The sequence below is a fragment of the Cyprinus carpio genome, chromosome A5, assembly GCF_018340385.1.
Source record: "Cyprinus carpio isolate SPL01 chromosome A5, ASM1834038v1, whole genome shotgun sequence".
NCBI lineage: Eukaryota > Metazoa > Chordata > Actinopteri > Cypriniformes > Cyprinidae > Cyprinus > Cyprinus carpio.
In genome coordinates this window covers 13,143,792-13,162,789 of record NC_056576.1, presented here as the reverse complement: position 1 = coordinate 13,162,789, position 18,998 = coordinate 13,143,792, and the positions used below count along the sequence as shown (strand labels likewise).

Here is an 18,998-nt window from a genome sequence, read left to right as displayed (position 1 = left end):
CGTTGGAAAATGAGTTTACTGTATGTATATGATTTACTTTGACCTTGGCTGATCCCTGTATGCTCCTGTTGAGTCATTGATATACGTATTGATGTCCAAACAACAGATTTGTTTCCATTAAGTCTTAGAGCATATTGATCTCCCAGTGCAAACACACACACACAAACACACTAATATCACCAAATTCCAGTTATCCATGTACAGGTAGGCTACTGTATGAAATTGAATACACACACAAATGCACACTTGTTTGTTTTATGGTGGAGACTTTGTATTGACATTGTTCTTACAAAGCTAATTATATTTTTGTCCCCTGACCTGACCTCAAACTGTTCTGCAGTTTTGCATTTTTAATAAAATCATTACATGTTTATTAATCATTTTGCTGTGCATTGGCTGGTACCCACATTGGAGCAGATTTTGGGTTTAACTATGCTTGCGGGGATATTTGGTCCCTGACTGGGCCCGAACTGTGAGAAGCAAGGACCGTTATATATTAACAGCTAAAGCACACCGAAATGCATGAAGAAAATCTCTCTCTCTCTCTCTCTCTCTCTCTCTCTCGATAACTGCAATATGATTTTAAAATAGCCAGAGGTACTTTGCCAATAACGTGTATTATTGTAGATATTTATCTGCAACTAGGCCGCAAAACATATTTCTCAACGATTATTGGCAGTGTTTATCCAGGGTAGCAGTGGTGTTATTAGGAAATCAGTCACACTCTGTGGATGTTTCCTCGGCGCGCTCTGGTCGGATTGAGATTGTGCTAGCAGCGTCGGCCGCTCCCGCCGGTAGACACGCGCCACCGGTTCCCCGTTCCTGCTGCCACACCCCCTTTCTCACGAGCGCTGAATGGTACGTCCCGGTGATGCCGAATGTGTCAGACAGTGAAAAATTCGCGAAGACTTGAATTTGAATCCTAACCGTACAGAATACGACGCTTCCTCCGCGTGCGAGTGTGCTTGTGTGTATGAGCTGCCGCATCCCGTTTCACTCAGCATCCGCTCTAGAGCGTTTCCCGGTAACCGAGCACCGCGCTCTGGCCGTCTCACCGGAGCCACCGTGTCTCTGACCGAGGCGCTCTGCTTTCTGAAGGATAAACGCCAGGATTCGGTGCCGGAGCCTTTTCCCACATATCTACCAGACATTCAGTTACCTATCCGGGGATTTTACACTGAATCATGCTCAACAGTGACGAAGGTAAGCAGGAGAACCCCGGTAAACATAACCGGTTCTCCATAACTGCGTGTGTTTGTGGGTGTTTACTCGTATACACTGAATACAGACCTGAAATCAGTTTCTCAAACGAATGACTGCGGTCCGTTGTGTAATAAACGCTTCCCTTTTCTTTAAGGAAACCATTAAGAAACAGAGAACCCGTATTAGGCGGCTGAGAAGAAGCTCGGTCATATTTTTCCTGCGCAGCACATCTGTGTAACTGATCCGCAGCTCTCCCAGCTCAGACATCCACAAACAGGCAGCCGTTAAAAGGCTTTGGTTCCCATCCATCCTCCATCCGCCGTGAGACACTCTCGTCTTTAGAGGCGAGCTTTCGCGCCGTCACCGCGCAGATCATTCTTGACAGTATCGACTGGGCACGAGACACCAATTACCCGCTGCATGTGAACTTGACTGACTGAATGCGACCTTTACGGTCTTTTACTCTTTAATTGTGATATATATTTCTACGAGTTACGTTCGAGAGAACAGCAGACGGATCTGAGCGAGTGTGAGGGGATTTCACAGAGAAATAGGCTATGCCCACGGTCTCGCGCACGACCGGGTCACCTGCACTTCTGGGCATTATTGTACTGGTAAATATTAAAATTTCACGGGATTTTCTCGAATACAGACCACCTCACCAGCTGCTCGAATCCAGTGTTCTTCATGCGCTGATCTCCGCTTCCCCGTTAGTGTGTGTGAGTGTCCTGCGACACATCTGTGCATTATTCACTCCTCTGGTAACATGAAGAGAGTTGGTCGGGAGTTTAAGTACCATGCTTTTGATTTAATTTTTGATTATACCAGAGGAGAACGAGGGTCACAAGACTATGTTTCATACTGTAGTTATTATAATTGAACACTAAATAAATAATTTAGTGTTCTAGAAACGTTATAGGCGAAAATACCAGGGCACTCCCCTAATTTGCATATATATATTCTTAAAATGTATATATAATCTTATAAAGATTAACAAATGTTTTAATATTAATGAAATAAGATTCAGTTCAGTTTGTAAGGTTATTTGTTGATATTGATTTTGCTTTTAATTTTAGTTTGTATCCCTTTGCTAATTAAAATCTTATTTTACCTTTGTAGGGGCCCCCTGTTCAAATTATTTTTTTCTAAGAAATTTTGCCCACACACTCAGTCATCCATATGTAAATAATGTTAATTTAAACATTTAGTTAATTAAATGTTTTTTTTTTATGTCTTTCCTTAAAGAGGAATTGTATGCATTAAAACTCACCACACTAAGGGCAAATATTTTTATGTATATTTAGAGGCAGCCTTCAACACATTATGCAAGTAATCTCCAAAGGAACATGAGTAATTGGTACAATTTGTCTACTTAATGTATATTGCTCTCTATTTGCTTGCTGAGGTAAACTGATGTATACTCACGACAGTTAATATTTTTTAGATTTTAGACAATTTGTTTGCTGCAGATAGTTGGAAGTAAACAAGATATGTTTGCTACTCTTGCCCATGACTGAACATCACATAAAATAAGGAGAAGTGTGATTGGTGGTTTAATATGTTGAAAGGTTGTTAATATGTAGCCCATTCCTTTATGAATTGAGGGTTCTTCAACAGATTAAGCTACAGTATTCACTAAATGTAATGCTGATAGTCTAAACTTGTGCTTGTGATACGAACAGTCTGTGTCTAGTGAAAGCAACAGGGCGTACCGTTTGGGGCAGGTACACAGAGAGTAGCATTTAATTTGCAGTATCCAAACTGGCAAGTTATGTCCCACTTCGAACACTGACTAATACTAAATATGTATATATTTGAAAACAGCATGTGTGTTAATGGAGGCATAATATGTAATGTTTAGCTTGGTGCCTGTGCATTAGTGAATAAGATTTATTTATTACAACACAAATCCAAGTTTGGGTTACAGAAATCTCAGACCTGTTCTATCACTAATGTGCCGTCAAGTAAGACACCTCAGGTTGCTTCAGGCGCATTATCTCAGCAAGTGGTTAACAGTAAGTTGTGAAAAGCAAGTGCTTAATGGCAGCTATGAACATGCAGTATTTATATGTTTGAAAATGGTGTGTGTGTGTGTTTGATATGTCAGTCTGCCGTAGGTGAATTAGCCTGAAGTTGTTGTGACCTCTTCTAGAATCTCATTATTATGCAAAAATATCTCTGAAATGCAAAACCTGACACTGCCTTTATCAGAAAATGCCACTGAATTGAATGTAAAATGCCTTATTATTTGACCACCTTTTCTCTCATGACCTTTTAATTAATATATCTATTTGTACCACATATATTAAGAGTTGTGAGTCTGACTTTGACTCGAAGGCCTTGCATTCTTTACTGGTAGCTAATATCTTAATTTTGTGTGGATCGTTGAGATTGGGATCATTAGTCCAGAAGGTTTTAGATTTATTGACATATCTCTTGATGACTCATTTAGACCTTAATGCAATGTTATATTTGGCATTAGATGTTTGTGTTACTTATATTCTCATCTAAAGTATGTCTAAAAATAGATGTTACAGTACACCTTTCTTTTCCCCTTCCCTCTGTCTTTGTCTCTCTCTCCTTATGATGTCGAGGTTTAACAGGGACGGTAGCTATACCCACGCTGGCATTAACCCCCTGCTATGCCTCACCCTCTTCTAACAATAGAGGTAAAGACCCGGAGGGGTTCCTGCCTGCTCTCCCACTCTCAGCAAATGCTACAGTACTGTGTTCAGCTTTCATTAACACCACACTCACTGGGAGAGACCGAATACTGAGAGTTCTTAGCTTTCTGACAGGCTCCACAGGCTTGGGAGGCTAATACATCATAGGCTTGCAGCTAGTGCAGCCCAGGGGTACTATTGTTCGACGTTTAACATTTATTAACTGACATTTTTAGAAAAAAAAAAATACTTGTTGCAATAGTAATCAATTGATTTTCAGTTAAAAATAATCGTTATATAACAATGCTGAATACATATTTTAACAAATGCTTGAAGTCAGTTAGTGAGATGTGGGTAGTAGTGATTGACCAATATATCGTCATGGCCAATATATCGTTTGATTTATCAGCCAATGTGCAGACACGCAAGAGCGCCCATTCTTTGTCTTCATTAGTTTACTGTCTTGTCCAAAAGTTCTGTTTAATAATAGAAAGGCAAACACTGTAATACTTTTTTAAAATATAAGTAATGCACATTTCTATAATTTAAACAAGTATTTGAATATATTCAGGGCTCAACACTAAGGATTTAAAATATAAAATAAAATAAAATATTTGCTTTTATCATTGTTTTGTGTCAAATAGGCTTATATGACACCAAAATTTTAGATGCCAATTAAATTTTACAATTCTTGATTCCAAATTTGATACCACTGCAAAAAATTAAGCTAACAAATGTAAAGTTAAAAAATAATTAAAGACAAGTGGACAGTCAGTAAATAAGAAAATAAGAACAAATAAACAAATGACAAGCAATAGCACAAATAAATATATATAACAAAGATATAAATGAAATAATGTTTTAGGAAAAACAGCTTAAGGGCTGGATGAGAATGCAAATTCACTCTCTGACAGCAGGTGGCGCTTATGGAACAGCAGTGATACAGCGTTTACTTGCTTACCGCAATAAACAAAGCAGCGCTGCCATTTACTCACTTTGTAATATTTCCACACATATTACATTTTTGAAAATTATTGCAGTGCAATTTGTGTGTAAGCCCGGAACAGAAATCAGTTGAAATAAAAAAATAAAAATAAAAAACAGGCCAGTTGACCGGTGCATCTTTACTCCACTGTATAAATTAAATATGGATTAAGCATTGTTAAAGCTATAAAGTTACTCGCCAAGATGGGTATTTTGACATACTTTTGTATGTATTTGTCCGTTCAAGCGCAAGAATGCACACTGTACACACAGAACCACAGCACGCATACTGAATTGTCTTTCACAAATGATAAACTTTTGTGACAACGCAGCAGTGGCTCGATCGGCCAGTGACAAACTCGTCAACTGTCCCGAGCGTCTTTCATGTTGCCCCCAGGTCATCGGGCAGTCCTTATTGTCGAGCCCTGCCATTAAACATTTAATTCATGTAGACCTTGGTGAATTTAGCTGAACAGAGTTCAGCTGTCACTGGACAGTGGACACACATGACTGAGCAACTTCAAACTAGGGCTGTGCAGTATGGACAAAAAATACGGTCACAATTTTTTTAATCATTATTTTGATTTTAATTATAATCACAATTTTAACAATATTTTCTTTCACACTTTACATTTATAAATGCATTTTGGTGTTTATGAATTTGAATTTGAAGCATTTTTCAAAAGAAAACTGATTAGAACTATATAATATTTAAAAAAGCTGTTGATTAACAGTTGAAGTAGTTGCGACTTTATTGACAATATTTGTGGCCACTATATCTTTGCAAAAATGATACGTGATAAATGATAATGGTACGTTTTCTCCCCCATAGAAAATCATTATAAAGATGTAGCTTAATTCATTAAGACAATGATATCATAAGCCCAAATTCAATTCAAACTTTATCAATAAAACATACTATCTACAGGAAAGAAGATGAACCCAGAAGAAGAAAACCCAGAAGTCCAAAGTTTCATGTTAAGCGTTTTCTTTTTAATGGATTCCTATGGGTGAAAAAAACGCTTAATGTAAAAATATTATGTTTCCATTTGGATTTTGATGCCTTTATCTTAGCAGTGGGTAGCGTTTATGATAAGAGAAATATGTGAGAAATTGCCTGGTTGTTGTTTATGACATTAAGCCAAGTTAAGCGTTTTTCACGTTAGAATTTCCCCGATTTGATGTGTTATGGTGTTCTTGCAAATGACCTTTTCTACTGTATATCTAAAATATTTTCATTAGGGGATAGGTTAGATAAGATATATTAATTTAGCATTTAATCTTTCTGTTCTTCATAAGCTATGTTCATTAAGTAAGCTGTGTTCATTTAGCAATTATTTATTGTTTTGTTTGCATAGCTGCAACTATGTAATTATGGCAGTGAATACCATAATACTGCCCTCTGACCGTCAGAAACTCACATAAGGCTTTAACAAGTGATGTAGTGTCACAAGGGGGAATATACTGGACCTCATTACAGATTAGCCACCGTTGTCAACTGGCCTCAGCTTTGACATTAGCATGTTAGCACTACTCCCTCATGTCTGGATTAATACTGTACTGGAAACAGGGGATTAAGCAGCACTTAGCCAACCTAGATCTGCCAGTCACACAGCCGGTAATTATACCAGCAGAGTGTCTTTTGCTTAATACTTCAGTGCAGTTTAAAGCGCTGATGAGCAATAACCAGGGGACCAATCGTCTGTGTGTTTTGCTGCATATATCTATATACTTCAAGGTTATTTGGGCTTTATTAAGGTTAGAAAAGGCAATGTATTCAGCATGGTGGAGTACAAACTTTGGTTATAATAATAGGTTCAAACCTATTATTACGCTAATAGCTGTTTTTAAGAGTAATTCTCTTCGGCAGGATGTTTATTTGCTTGTAATAGTGGGTTGAAAGGATAAATTAGTATTTTATATGGATTAAAAAACTCAGCAATGGCAATATTGTGGGTTTAGAGTTTATGTATTTTGCATGTTCAAATTATATATTAAAAATAATAAGGTTTACTTACTAGTGTTCACAAGAAAACAGTGTAGCTGTAGTTAATGCAAAAGCATTACCTCCAGAGGGGCAGACCCCCCCACCACATGCACGCCACTGCTTATACTATTCTTAATATGCCTCTTCTGTCTGTCTTTTTTTTCTCCTTTCTCTCTGTACTTCATTTTAGTTCCCAGTATTATAGCTTGGGACTGATAGTCACATATTATCCCTGAGATTCTAGAGAACACTGCGATGACAGTGTAGGTGCAGTGTTTTATTATACAGTTTTGTACAGGCTTTGGTGGTGACTGTTAATCACAAGATACGTTCCAGCCGCTCGGTAGTGCCCTATGAACTGGACTACACAGGCTGTTAATCTTGACATCTTAAGTGAGATATCACTTGACATTGTAGCTGGTGTATATGTTCAGTCCAAAGGACACTACTAACAGTGTAAGATGTGAACCTCAATATATGACTTCATACTGGGATATTTACCCATTAGTTTCTGTGAATCACATTTGTTCCATACAATGTTTTATTCAGCTAAATTGAACTTGAGTGGTTTTATAGGCAGTTGTATGTATGTGTATAAAGCACACAAGATATGTGACTGCGTCTGTGCCATTATGATAACATTATGATAATATTTATACACATAAACATTAAGAAAATACAGTGTACTCTAACTATTACCATCTGTTTTCATATCACTGTCTAAAGTAGGGATGCATGAAATATGAGTAACATATTGGATTCAGCCAAAATTAAAGATGTTTGTCAGCATTGGTTGATATACTGAATAATTGTTTGTTCATTTCCCCCATTTTTACATTTAGATGACCTTTTAGATTAATCTTTGAAAGCACTTGCAATTTAATAACATACTTAAATGTAGTCTTTAGTAAATCATTGTGATTCCTAAATTCACTTGTAGCACTTAGAAAAAAAATGGATTGTATTTTTTGGATTGTAAGGTTTATTTATTTATTTTTTATTAAATCAGCTATTTATTGGTCACTAGCCATAACATGAAATTATAATGATCATTTTAATATTGCACTTCCCTATAAATGGTTTAGAGTGTGACATTTTAAACTAATTTAAATATCTAACACACATGAATTTATTATATATTTGAATTTTTATTGTTTTATATCATTTTTTTTGTATATGATGACATTATACATTATATACATGTAAAAACCCTACTATACATTATACAAACCCTAATCTGCATAACTCATTTATTTGTTTGATACTGTAGGGAAGTGGTGCCCAAACTTAGTCCTGGAGGGCCGGTGTCCTGCAGAGTTTAGCTCCAACCCCAATTAAACACACCAGCTTGTGTGGGGGTTTTTTTGTTTTTTTTTTTTTTTTTTTTTTTTTTTTTTTGTTGTTTTTTTTTTTTTTTCTTTTTCGGTGTGTGGTTTTTTTTTTGTGTTTTTTCGGGGGGAACCAGCTAATCAAGCTCTTATAGGCATACTAGAAACATACCAGCAGGTGTATTGAGGCAAGTTGGAGCTAAACTCTGCAGGACACCGGCCCTCCAGGACCAGGTTTGGGCACCCCTGCTGTAGGGCATTCTAAATGAAGTAATTGTAAGTAAACTAAGTAAACTTACAGATATCCTTAGCTGAGTTTGTAGGAAGTACTAAACATTGTACAGTTCTAAAGACTTTAGAGACTGATGTCATACTGCATGCAGAATCCTCAGGAGTCCAGAATTTTTCTTTTTAAAACCTTTTCATAGTACCAGAACTAATTGTGGAACTACCCACTTTTTGGCGTTTTCACACCGCTGGAACTGGGTGTGATTTTAGTACCGGACTGCCTTTTTTGAGAACCAGATTACCTCCTACTACAGAGCAGGGTCTAACCAGCACAGCTGGTACTACCCGTGACGTAAGTAGACATTGATTGGCCAAACGCGTACGAAAACACCCTCACCCACCATGATTTAAAATGCAGTGTAAACATACTGTAAACATTGTGTCAACTTATTTTGCAAGTATGGAGAACAGTGATGGATGGACGGATGCTGAAGTGCTGACACTTGTAGCAAATGTAGCACTGCCAGTTGTCGTTGGAGGTTCTAAATCCTACTTTCGGTTCTTTCAAACGCTTTATGTACAGTATACGTCGAAATTACATATCCATTATTGTGAAACCCACGAGACACAACAAAAACACAGCTCCGATCACAGCGTCCTCCATTCTCCTGTTGTTAACGTTGTTCTTCATTGTTTTCATTGTTGAACGCCACGCAAAAGTGACAACTGACCGGCTTACGTCACTTCCTAGTACACACTGTCGGTGTGAATGCAACCCTTTAAATGGTACTGGGAAACAATTCGCGCAAAATCATCCCAGTACTTTAGAACTGTACATTTAGTTCAGGAACTAGAGCGGTGCAAAAGGCCCTATTCTCATTGTCTTCCTCCAATATGTGAGTAATGTGAATAAGATTGAGCATGTAGAACATGTCTCAGCGATGACCAGACTGACCGAACGGCTGCACTCAGTGGAATGATTATATTCATGTTTTTAGATTTTTCACTCCTAGATATTTGATATGCATGAAAAACCACAATACATTTTATTTTGCGTGATGGAAAGCAAATATTCTCTGTCTACGCTGCTTTATCCTCCAGCACAAACATATTATGTGTGAATGATATTTAGCGTATGTCACTGCAGACTGTAAAAATGCTTTTTCTATTGGTTTACCCTTTTGTGCATTTTAACCTTACCATGTGAATGTATTGCATTTTGTATTGTGCGCTCTGTTTTTGATAGTTGGCAAATTGGAAACAGTAATGTATCCCTCTATCTACGTCTGTTAAATTACACATTTCAAAAGGACTGAAAAGGCATAATTGTTGGCAAAAAAGCATCCTCTCACTCTATAGGTCAGGCCACACATTTCCATCCATTTTAAAAAGGTTATGCTGCCTTTCAGCACAATGGGTAAAAAAGATGCATTGTCCAGCTCGAGCACCCATAACAGCGCCCAACAGACATGGCCGTACAGCTTGATTTAATGACACATCTTACATTGCCGGTTTAGAGTAATTAACATACTGATGAGACATTTTGGAATATATTCTTATTCTAATCAGCAGACTCATTTGCAAAGTAAGAAACATCATACAGCAGGGTGCCGGGCTTAGTTACTTGTCATTTAGCAGACGCTTTTATCCAAAGCAGCATAAAACAAGCTAATTTTAGGGGCGATCTGGGGTCGGGTGTCTCGCTCAAGGGCAGCACACTGACGATGGGTCACAGTAACTTTCCAGAGTCCCCTGCTGAGGTGTGAACCTGCAACCCATGTAGAGTAAGCAGGTTGTCCAGCACAGTGGAGAGGTGACAGGAAATCATAGGAAGATGTGGGAGTATTGGAAGTATCTGGAAGTGACAAAAGCTGGATTGAACCCTTCAGGTAGTGTATCTGACAATCACATGAGATTGTTAATGACACCAGGAGTCTTTCGCAAGGGGTCCTTGACAGATTAAAAAGTAGTTCAGCCTAATTTATTAACCCTCATTTTGTTCCAAAACCTGTATTAGAAATGTTCTTCTTCTTCTACTTCTTCTTTCATACAAGTCACTGAGGTCCAGTGTTGTTTTGTACCCTTTTATTGTATGCACAAAAAAACATGAAACTATGTATGTTTGTGTTCCAAAAAATAAATGCCTACAGATTTGGTACAAGATGCAGGTGAATAAATGACAAGTAGGGATTTAACTATTCACTCAACTCACGATGTGATACGATTCACGATACTGATTTCACGATAAGATCAAGATTTCAGACAAATTAAAAATGAAAAGTTGTCATTTTATTTTTGCTTAGACAAAATCCTGCACATTTCTTTGTGAAACTGAAATATGACAAATAACAAAACTAAACTGAAATTTTTAAAACATATCCCAAATTAAATAAATAAATAATACAAATAAAATAAATTTCTTCATGTAAACAAACTAAGGCTTTACCTGTGCTCTTTCCATATAAAATTAAAGGCAACCACTGCATTTTAATCAAGATCCAAACACAGATGCTGAATACATGCAGCACGAGCAGTTTTTATTCTAAAATAGATTGTATCATTTGAAGTTTTAAACAAAAACAGAATGGTCTGACTTTAGTTGTGTGAAACTATGCTACATAAAATTTGCATGAAACAAAAACAGCAGATGAACTGAATGAAAATGCAGATTCACTCTCTGACAGCAGGTGGCGCTTATGAACAGCAGTGATACAGTGTTTCCTTGGTTACAACTGTAAACAAAGCAGAGCTACCCTTATACTTTAATATGAATTATACAGAGGCAAGATGAAAAGAAAATACCATTGAAACTTTTCTAAAGACAGTCTGTTCCCCTCAGAGATACATTCACTCAAGCTTCACTGTGCCTCCCACAATAAAAAGTGTACTTAAAATCTAAAAGGTACATGACAAATCATAATTATTATTGGCCTCCCAATGTATATGTGATTACAAAGTATGTAAATGCATTAATATAGCACTATATGTACTTTTGAAATCGGGTGTAGTGTGCATAACTAAGATGATATTTCAGTAATTTATCACTGTGATTATAAATATTAAAATCCTTGATTCTCTTAGCTATTGCTCAGACTTGTTATTCTCTAATGCAGAGCATTTGCTGTAACAACCATTTCTTAAAGAAAGCTCTCAGGCTACATTGATGAAGCCCATCGAGTGATTAATCAAGCACATGGGCAGAGTTTTGTCACAACACAGTCCTTTAATCTGAAGTTCTTGAGCCAAACTGTAATTTAAGTATGATTGGGTTTTAGTGCGTTGATATGATTAGGCATTTGAGAAAGCATTTGCTATCAGTGAGACAGCTTTTACAACGGGCCCTGTCAGGCTCTCATCTGTGCCACTGCAGGAGCTTTGTTAACCTATAATAAGGGCACTTGAATGGTTCACCTCAAGGCCAGACTCCAACCCGCCACCTGTTGTGGAATGATTAGGGCTAATTGTAACTATGTGTATATGTGTGTGTGTGTGTGTGTGTGTGTGTGTGTGTGTGTGTGTGTTTAAAGAAGCCTTAAGCCTGTAAAGCCTTCACCTAATCACCTGTAACTGCTTAGCCAAAGATCTATGAATGATTTGTGTGTGAGATCCAAAGCTGTGTAGACCTGATCTGATTCCACAGCCTTTCTGTTTCCCTTCAATGCTTCTGACATGGATTCTGTTAAGAAAGCGTAGCCCTGCACCGGAAATAAAGCCTTCTGGACCATAAGAAATATTTTATTACAGTTCTTCTCGTTTAATTTGGTTCATTTCCTCAAGCTAAACTAAGTTTTCCCAATGCACTTACAAATATCTGTTTGATTCCATCTCATAAATTTGCATTGCTACTGCATGCTTAATACAAAGCCTGTATTTTAAAGACCCTTCTGTACTGAGTCCCGTTGAATTAATGTGACCTCACAAAAATGACACCCTCAGTTTCTATGACAATGACATCAGTAGCGATGTCACAGAAAATGCAAACATCTGGATAATTCAACAAGTCATCCCACCGCACCGAATCAGAGGGGTCGCTAATGAAAAGTGTTTTTCATCTGGGGGAAAAACACATGAAAAATGAGGGTTTTTGAAAAAGAAAATATAAAACCATCTCACTGAAACATTGTTCACTTCATTTCGTTGCTGACCTCATAAAGCTGCTCATTTACATGTAATATTTTATACTATTTAATAGATATATATTTTCATATTCTGCTGAATAATTAATGAAGAAGTACTCTTTTTGTCTTCATCCAGCATGAGTATTTTGGAGGAAAGTTGCAGCGTTGAAATATTACGTTGTGAAACTCTATTAGCCTATGAATTTTAGTCACTGTTTGCATGCTTGACATTAAGTGTTTTTGTTGTTGTAGAGATTATTATGGATGTGTGCTGCGAAGGAAGAGAAGCATATTGGGGTCATGGTGGAAACGTTGCGGAGAGGTGTTTATTTAGTATTAAGAGACCGATCAGACTGAAGAGGATTTGAAGTAGCCGATGGGTCAGTCTCTATCGTGCTAGAGTGCACTGATAGTGCTCTACGGGAGCTCCTTGTGTGTCTGTACACTCGTCTGGAGTTCTCCAGGAGATGGGGGCTGAGGAGGCGGAACAAGAATTTGGAGTGTCTCAGAGAGACCGTCTATTTGGATGCTTTAGTTTAAACCTCATCCGTTTCTGTTAGTTTGGAGGATAGTGAAGAGAGCAGCATTACTTGTCATCTTGTGTAGCTTTAGCCTGGCGAGCATGAATCGACTCCAGCTGTGCCGCATCTCCAGTCTTCAGCTGTGTGTTGTGGTGCTGTCCAAGGTGCTAATGGAGTGTGTGTCCTAGAAGAGCTCCCTGATTGGTGCACAGAGGGCTTGCTTTAACATGACTACAGTCAGTGTAAGTAGCTCTTTGTAAAACAACTAGGAATGCACCATATTAGTTATTGGCTTGTTTTAGAGTTTTTAATTTAGGTACTTTAGGTAATTTAGGTACAATAAAAATACTTTTATTCAGCAAGGATGAATTAAACTGTGAACATGAAAGTAAAGAGTAAAGACTTAAAAAAAAACTAAATATTGATCTAATTTTCTTTTACATTTACACTTACATTTAATCATTTAGCAGATGCTTTTATCCAAAGCCACTTACAAATGAGAACAACAGAAGCAATCAGACCAGTGAGAGAACAACAGTATACAAGTGCCATGACAAGTCTCAGTTAGTCTAGCACAGAACACGTACAGTAGCTATGTTTTTTTTTTCAAGATTAGAATAGAAAAGAAAAAGGAAATGCTAGTATTAGTTGGTCAAGTGCTGGTGAAAAAGATGTGTCTTTAGATGTTTTTTGAAGATGAGTACAGACTCAGCTGTTCGAATTGAGATTGGGATGTCATTCCACCAGCTGGGCATAGTCCAAGAAAAGGTCCATGAGAGTGATCTTGAACCTCTTTGGGATGGCGCCACAAGAATGCAAGCTTCTGGAGGGCACATAAGTTTGAACTAGTGAGTTTAGATATATTGGTGCCATGCCAGTGGTCGTCTTGTAGGCAAGCATCAGTACCTTGAATTTGATGCGAGTGGCTACTGGAAGCCAGTGTAACCTGATGAGGAGAGGAGTAACGCGAGCTTTTTTTGGCTCATTGAAGACAACTCTCACTGCTGCATTCTGGATCAGCTGCAGAGGCTTGATAGAACATGCAGGAAGGCCAGCTAAGAGAGCATTACAATAGACCAGTCTGGAGAGAACTAGAGCTTGGACAAGAAGTTGTGTGGCTTGCTCTGACAGGAAGGGTCTGATCTTCCTAATGTTGCATAAGGCAAATCTGCAGGACCAATTTGTTGTAGCAATATGGTCTGTGAAGCATAACTGATGATCAATCGCAACTCCTAGGTTTCTGGCTGTCCTGGAAGGAGTTATGGTTGACGAACCCAGCTGTATAGAGTAGTTGTGATGAAATGATGGGTTAGCTGGAACCACAAGCAGTTCTGTCTTAGTAAGGTTGAGCTGAAGGTGATGGTCCTTCATCCAGCTAAAAATGTCTCTCAGACAGGCTGCAATGCAAGCAGCTACCGTCGGATCATCTGGTTGGAATGAGAAGTAGAGTTGAGTATCATCAGCATAGCAGTGATAAGAAAAGCCATGCTTCTGAATGACAGATCCTAATGACGTCATGTAGATGAAGAAGAGAAGTGGTCCAAGCACTGAGCCTTGAGGAACCCCAGTAGCGAGAAGTTGTGATTTAGAAACCTCACCCCTCCAAGACATCCTGAAGGACCTACCTGAGAGACTTGAGAATCTGGTGGTTAACTGTGTCAAAAGCAGCAGACAGATCTAGCAAGATAAGTACTGAGGATTTGGAAGCTGCTCTTGCCAGTCGCAGGGCTTCAGTAACCGAGAGCAGGGCAGTCTCAGTTGAGTGGCCACTTTTGAAGCCATATTGGTTGCTGTCCAGGAGGTTGTTCTGTACAAGAAACATAGAGAGTTGATTTAACACAGCTTGCTCAAGTGTCTTTGCAATGAATGGAAGAAGGGATACCGGTCTGTAGTTTTCTAAAAGTGCTGCTTAGATGCTGTGGGAAATGTACGAGAGTGAAGCGAGGTGTTGATAATGTGAGTAAGTGAAGGTATGACTGAAGAAAAAATGGCCTGAAGGAGGTGAGTGGGGATAGGTTCAAGTGGACAAGTAGTAGGATGATAGGAAAGGATAAGTTTGGAAACGTTCGTCTCTGAGAGTAGAGAGAAGGAGAGAATGTGTGTATTAGTCGTTATGAAGTTATCATCAGTCTGCGGTGTGGAGAATTGGTCACTGATGGTTCTTGTCTTATTTGTGAAGAAAACGGCAAAGTCATCAGCTGTAAGAGTTGATGAAGGAGGAGGGGGAGGAGGACATATAAGAGAAGAGAAAGTTTTGAAAAGTGTGCGAGAGCCAGAACAGTTGTTAATTTTGTTGTGGTAGTATGTTGTTTTAGCAGTGAAGACATTTGCAGAGAAGGAAGAGAGGAGTGACTGATACACACTGAGTTCGGTAGAGTTTATTGATTTGCGCCATTTCCTCTCTGCAGCCCTGAGTTTAGAGCGATGTTGACGCAGAACATCGGACATCCAGGGGCAGATGGGGTGGTGCGTGCTTGTCTGGATGACAGTGGACAAAAGTTGTCCAAGCAAGTGGTTAGAGTGGAGCAAAGAGTGTCAGTAGCACTGTTCGTGTCCAGTGCTGAAAACTGAGAGAGGGAATGGAAGTGAGGATGAAACCATAAAGGACAGGTTAGAGGGAAAGAGTAAGCGTAGGTTGCGTCGAAAGGTGACCTGTGGAGGAGTGTGTGCTGTGTCAGGAGTAAGTGTGAGGTTAGAAGTGATGAGGAAGTGGTCTGAGGTGTGCAGTGGAGTAACTAAAGTGTTGTCCGTTGAGCAACAGCGTGTGTAGATGAGGTCTAGCTGGTTGCCTGATTTGTGCATAGCTGTAGTAGACACACTCTTGGGATCAAATGAGGCGAGCGTTGGAAGTCAGCAGCCTGAGGTTTTTCTAGGTGGATGTTGAAGTCACAGAGCAGTACCAGAGGAATACCACCCTCAGGAAAGTTTGATAGTAACACATCCAACTCCTCCAAGAAGTTTCCTAGTTGACCTGGGGGACGAAAAACGACTACAAAGTGAATTTTAACAGGGTGGGTAATAGTAATTGCATGTGATTCAAATGAACTGTTACCTGTAAAAGGTGGTTGAAGATCAAATTTCCATTCATTTGAAATAAGGAGACCAGTACCTCCACCCCTCCCAGTCGTGCGAGGGGTGTGGGAAAAAGTGAAATTAGTGGAAAGGGCTGTGGGAATGGCAGTGTCTTCAGGTTTGATCCAAGTCTTAGTTAGGGCCATGAGGTTGAGACCGGAATGAGTAGCAATAGAAGAAATAAATTCTGCTTTGTTAACAGCAGACTGGCAGTTCTAGAGACCAACTGGAATAGAGAGTAAAGTAGTAGAGGTCAGAGTGACAGGCCATAGATTATTGGGATAGGCCTGCCTCCAACGTACAGTGTGTGCTCTCCGAGTGTTAGTAGTAATAGTAGAGATTTAAAAGCACATAGTGAGTACAATTGACCTAAATAAGTATTTGAGAACAAGCTGTACAAAAAGTAAAGAAAGGGGAGAAAATCAATACTCAAGTGTCTTGTCTGTGTCCTTTCTAAGGGGAGGTGCCTTGTCTGTGTCCTTGCTCAGTCATGCAGGTAGAGTCGATGGTCTTTACACTCGTCGGTCTTCACACGAGGAGGCTTCACACAAGGGTTGGCGCGTCCGCTGCCGCGTTGAAACTAACCAATTTTATATTAGCCTGAGTACTTGTTATTAAAGTCAGCTGGCCACGCCTTACTATTTAGCAAACCGAAACTGGGGAGTCCTGCGAAAGGCAAATGCAAGAATAACGTGACTTGAGCATGTATTTACCATGGTAAAACACAGTAAGTGGAAAAAAAGTTTCCTAGCAACGACAACCGCGCTGAAATCTAATAAGAAAAAAAAGGCAAAATACTCACAAACTGCTGTCCTTTTCTGTTGCTCGACTGCTTCTTCTAACAAGGACTTCCAAAACAGATAAATAAGTACTTTTACTGGCTTTGGCCACGCCTTACTATTTAACAAACCGAAACTGGGGAGTCCTGCGATAGGCAAACGCGAGAACAAATGCGACTTGAGCACGTATTTACCATGGTAAAACAGTAAGTGGAAAAAAGTTTTCTAGCAACGACAACCGCACTGAAATCTAATGAGAAAAACAAGGCAAAACACTTATATTTCCACGCAACCATGCTAATAATTTGACAACACTGTTAAATGTAATCTTTAGCAAATCCCAAAATGAATAACCATTTTTCATATTGTGTCTGAGTCCACTTTGTTGAGTCCAAGTCAGGAGACGTTTATTAATGTCTTACTTAATTTTGTTGTTACTTATTAACCATGGATTTGACTGTACTCAGAAAAAATTCTGAGCTCAAAATTTCAGAGACCATTTCAAGTTTGTGCACAAGTCCACCTGAGTGCATCCAACTCAGATTTAAATTATAATTGCAGTCTGATCCCAAGTCTAAGTACCCCAACTCTACTGAACACTATAACATAGTGAAGTGATGCCTAACTTCACTAGTAGCATTTAAAATAATTGGTTTCCTTTTTAATTTTAGTCAGAATGGTATATAATTTTAATATCAACCATTTATTCACCATAACGTGTAAAAATTAGTAGCTTATCGGCCAGAATTCAATTAATATTGGTGCAACCCTAGAAATAATGAGTTCATGAATGAAAACATTCATCTACTTTAACACTAAAGGGAGAAAGAGATAGAGAAAGCAAATTCAGTCTCACAATAAGAGAGCTTTTTAGGCTGACATGAGCTTTTTATACAAATGAAACTGTCTACAGCATTTAGTTTTAAATGTGTTTCATTATATTATTTTACATTGAGATTTTTTTCCAAAGTGTCCACTGGGATAAAAACGGATGAAAATTATGTTTCTCCAAAATGACCCTAAGCTCAATTTGGTTTCCACACTTGCATCATAAACTCACTCCAGCTTATGAAATTATCAACATATTTATTCCGAACCTCATGAGATCAAGGCTGAGCGGACAATACTGTAAGTTAGATCTGAAATTCAATCTTAATTGAGTTGGCTCATTGTGAGAAATTCAGCAACATTATGCTACATGCACAAAGAAGTTATTCACAAATGTGAAATGTGGCTTACAAATGTTCAGAAGGTTAAAAACTCTTAAACTTGAACCACTCTCATTCAGAAGCCTCTGGCTTCTCAGTAACACATGAACGGCTGAATTTATAAAAGTGTTACTGCCAGACTTCTAGAACGAAATGTCTAAGCCTGTGATTTGTAGAGGTTGTAGATGGTTTCCAGTCCATCATACGAGTAGAAGTACATGTGAAAAGGGGGAAAATGTCCCATTAGCTGCAGGCGGTGGTAAATGCAGCTTGTATTCAAACATTTGAAAACGTCCAAGGTGTCAAACAGGAGCGTTTCTAAAGGTGATTTACACATTAGAAATATGAGGTCCCTCATCTTCTTGCCTCTGTCAGTGACTTTTGTCGCAGGGTCTTTTAGATCAATGCAGAACTGTGAAACTCAACAAAGACAAATTATGGAAAGGGATCTCATTTGCGATATGCCGCGAGGAGGGGAACTTCATTTATGAGCGGAATTAATAAACGCATTTGGAATTTGAATCAGAACATCCCCACGGGCTCTGGATTCTAAACATTCCATTAGTTCGCCGGAATGCTGTTGCTCTCAGATAAACGGACTCAGCTGCAGCCGAGTTTATTTATTCTTGTCCAGCAGCACGTAGAGATACACCGCTCTGAGGAGGTGCTCTGGTTGCGACATTAGTATGCAGGTCGAGCACGATTGGGCTGGCGATTAGCTTAGTAGTTACTGATCCACACCGGTAATGTGGCGAATGGAGGTTCAGTCCCAGGTGAGTGTGATCCATGAACTGGAGAGTTACTGAGATCACAGTGCTGCTCTATTACCATCGAGCCCTTGAGCAGGACACTGAACCCCAGGATACTCCAGAGGCACTGTCCCTGCAATTAGTGTACTGTCACTTCG

General features: G+C 38.9%; 1 protein-coding gene across 1 annotated transcript in view; it reads left to right on the top strand.

Moving 5' to 3' along the window:
• Nucleotides 1-698: 698 nt before the first annotated feature.
• LOC109102816 (teneurin-1-like) overlaps nt 699-18,998 on the top strand; it is a 137,166-nt gene continuing 118,866 nt past the window's right edge. Inside the window, 1 exon segment of the mRNA XM_042753939.1 lies at nt 699-1,203. The gene's annotated coding sequence lies outside the window, so the exon portion shown is untranslated.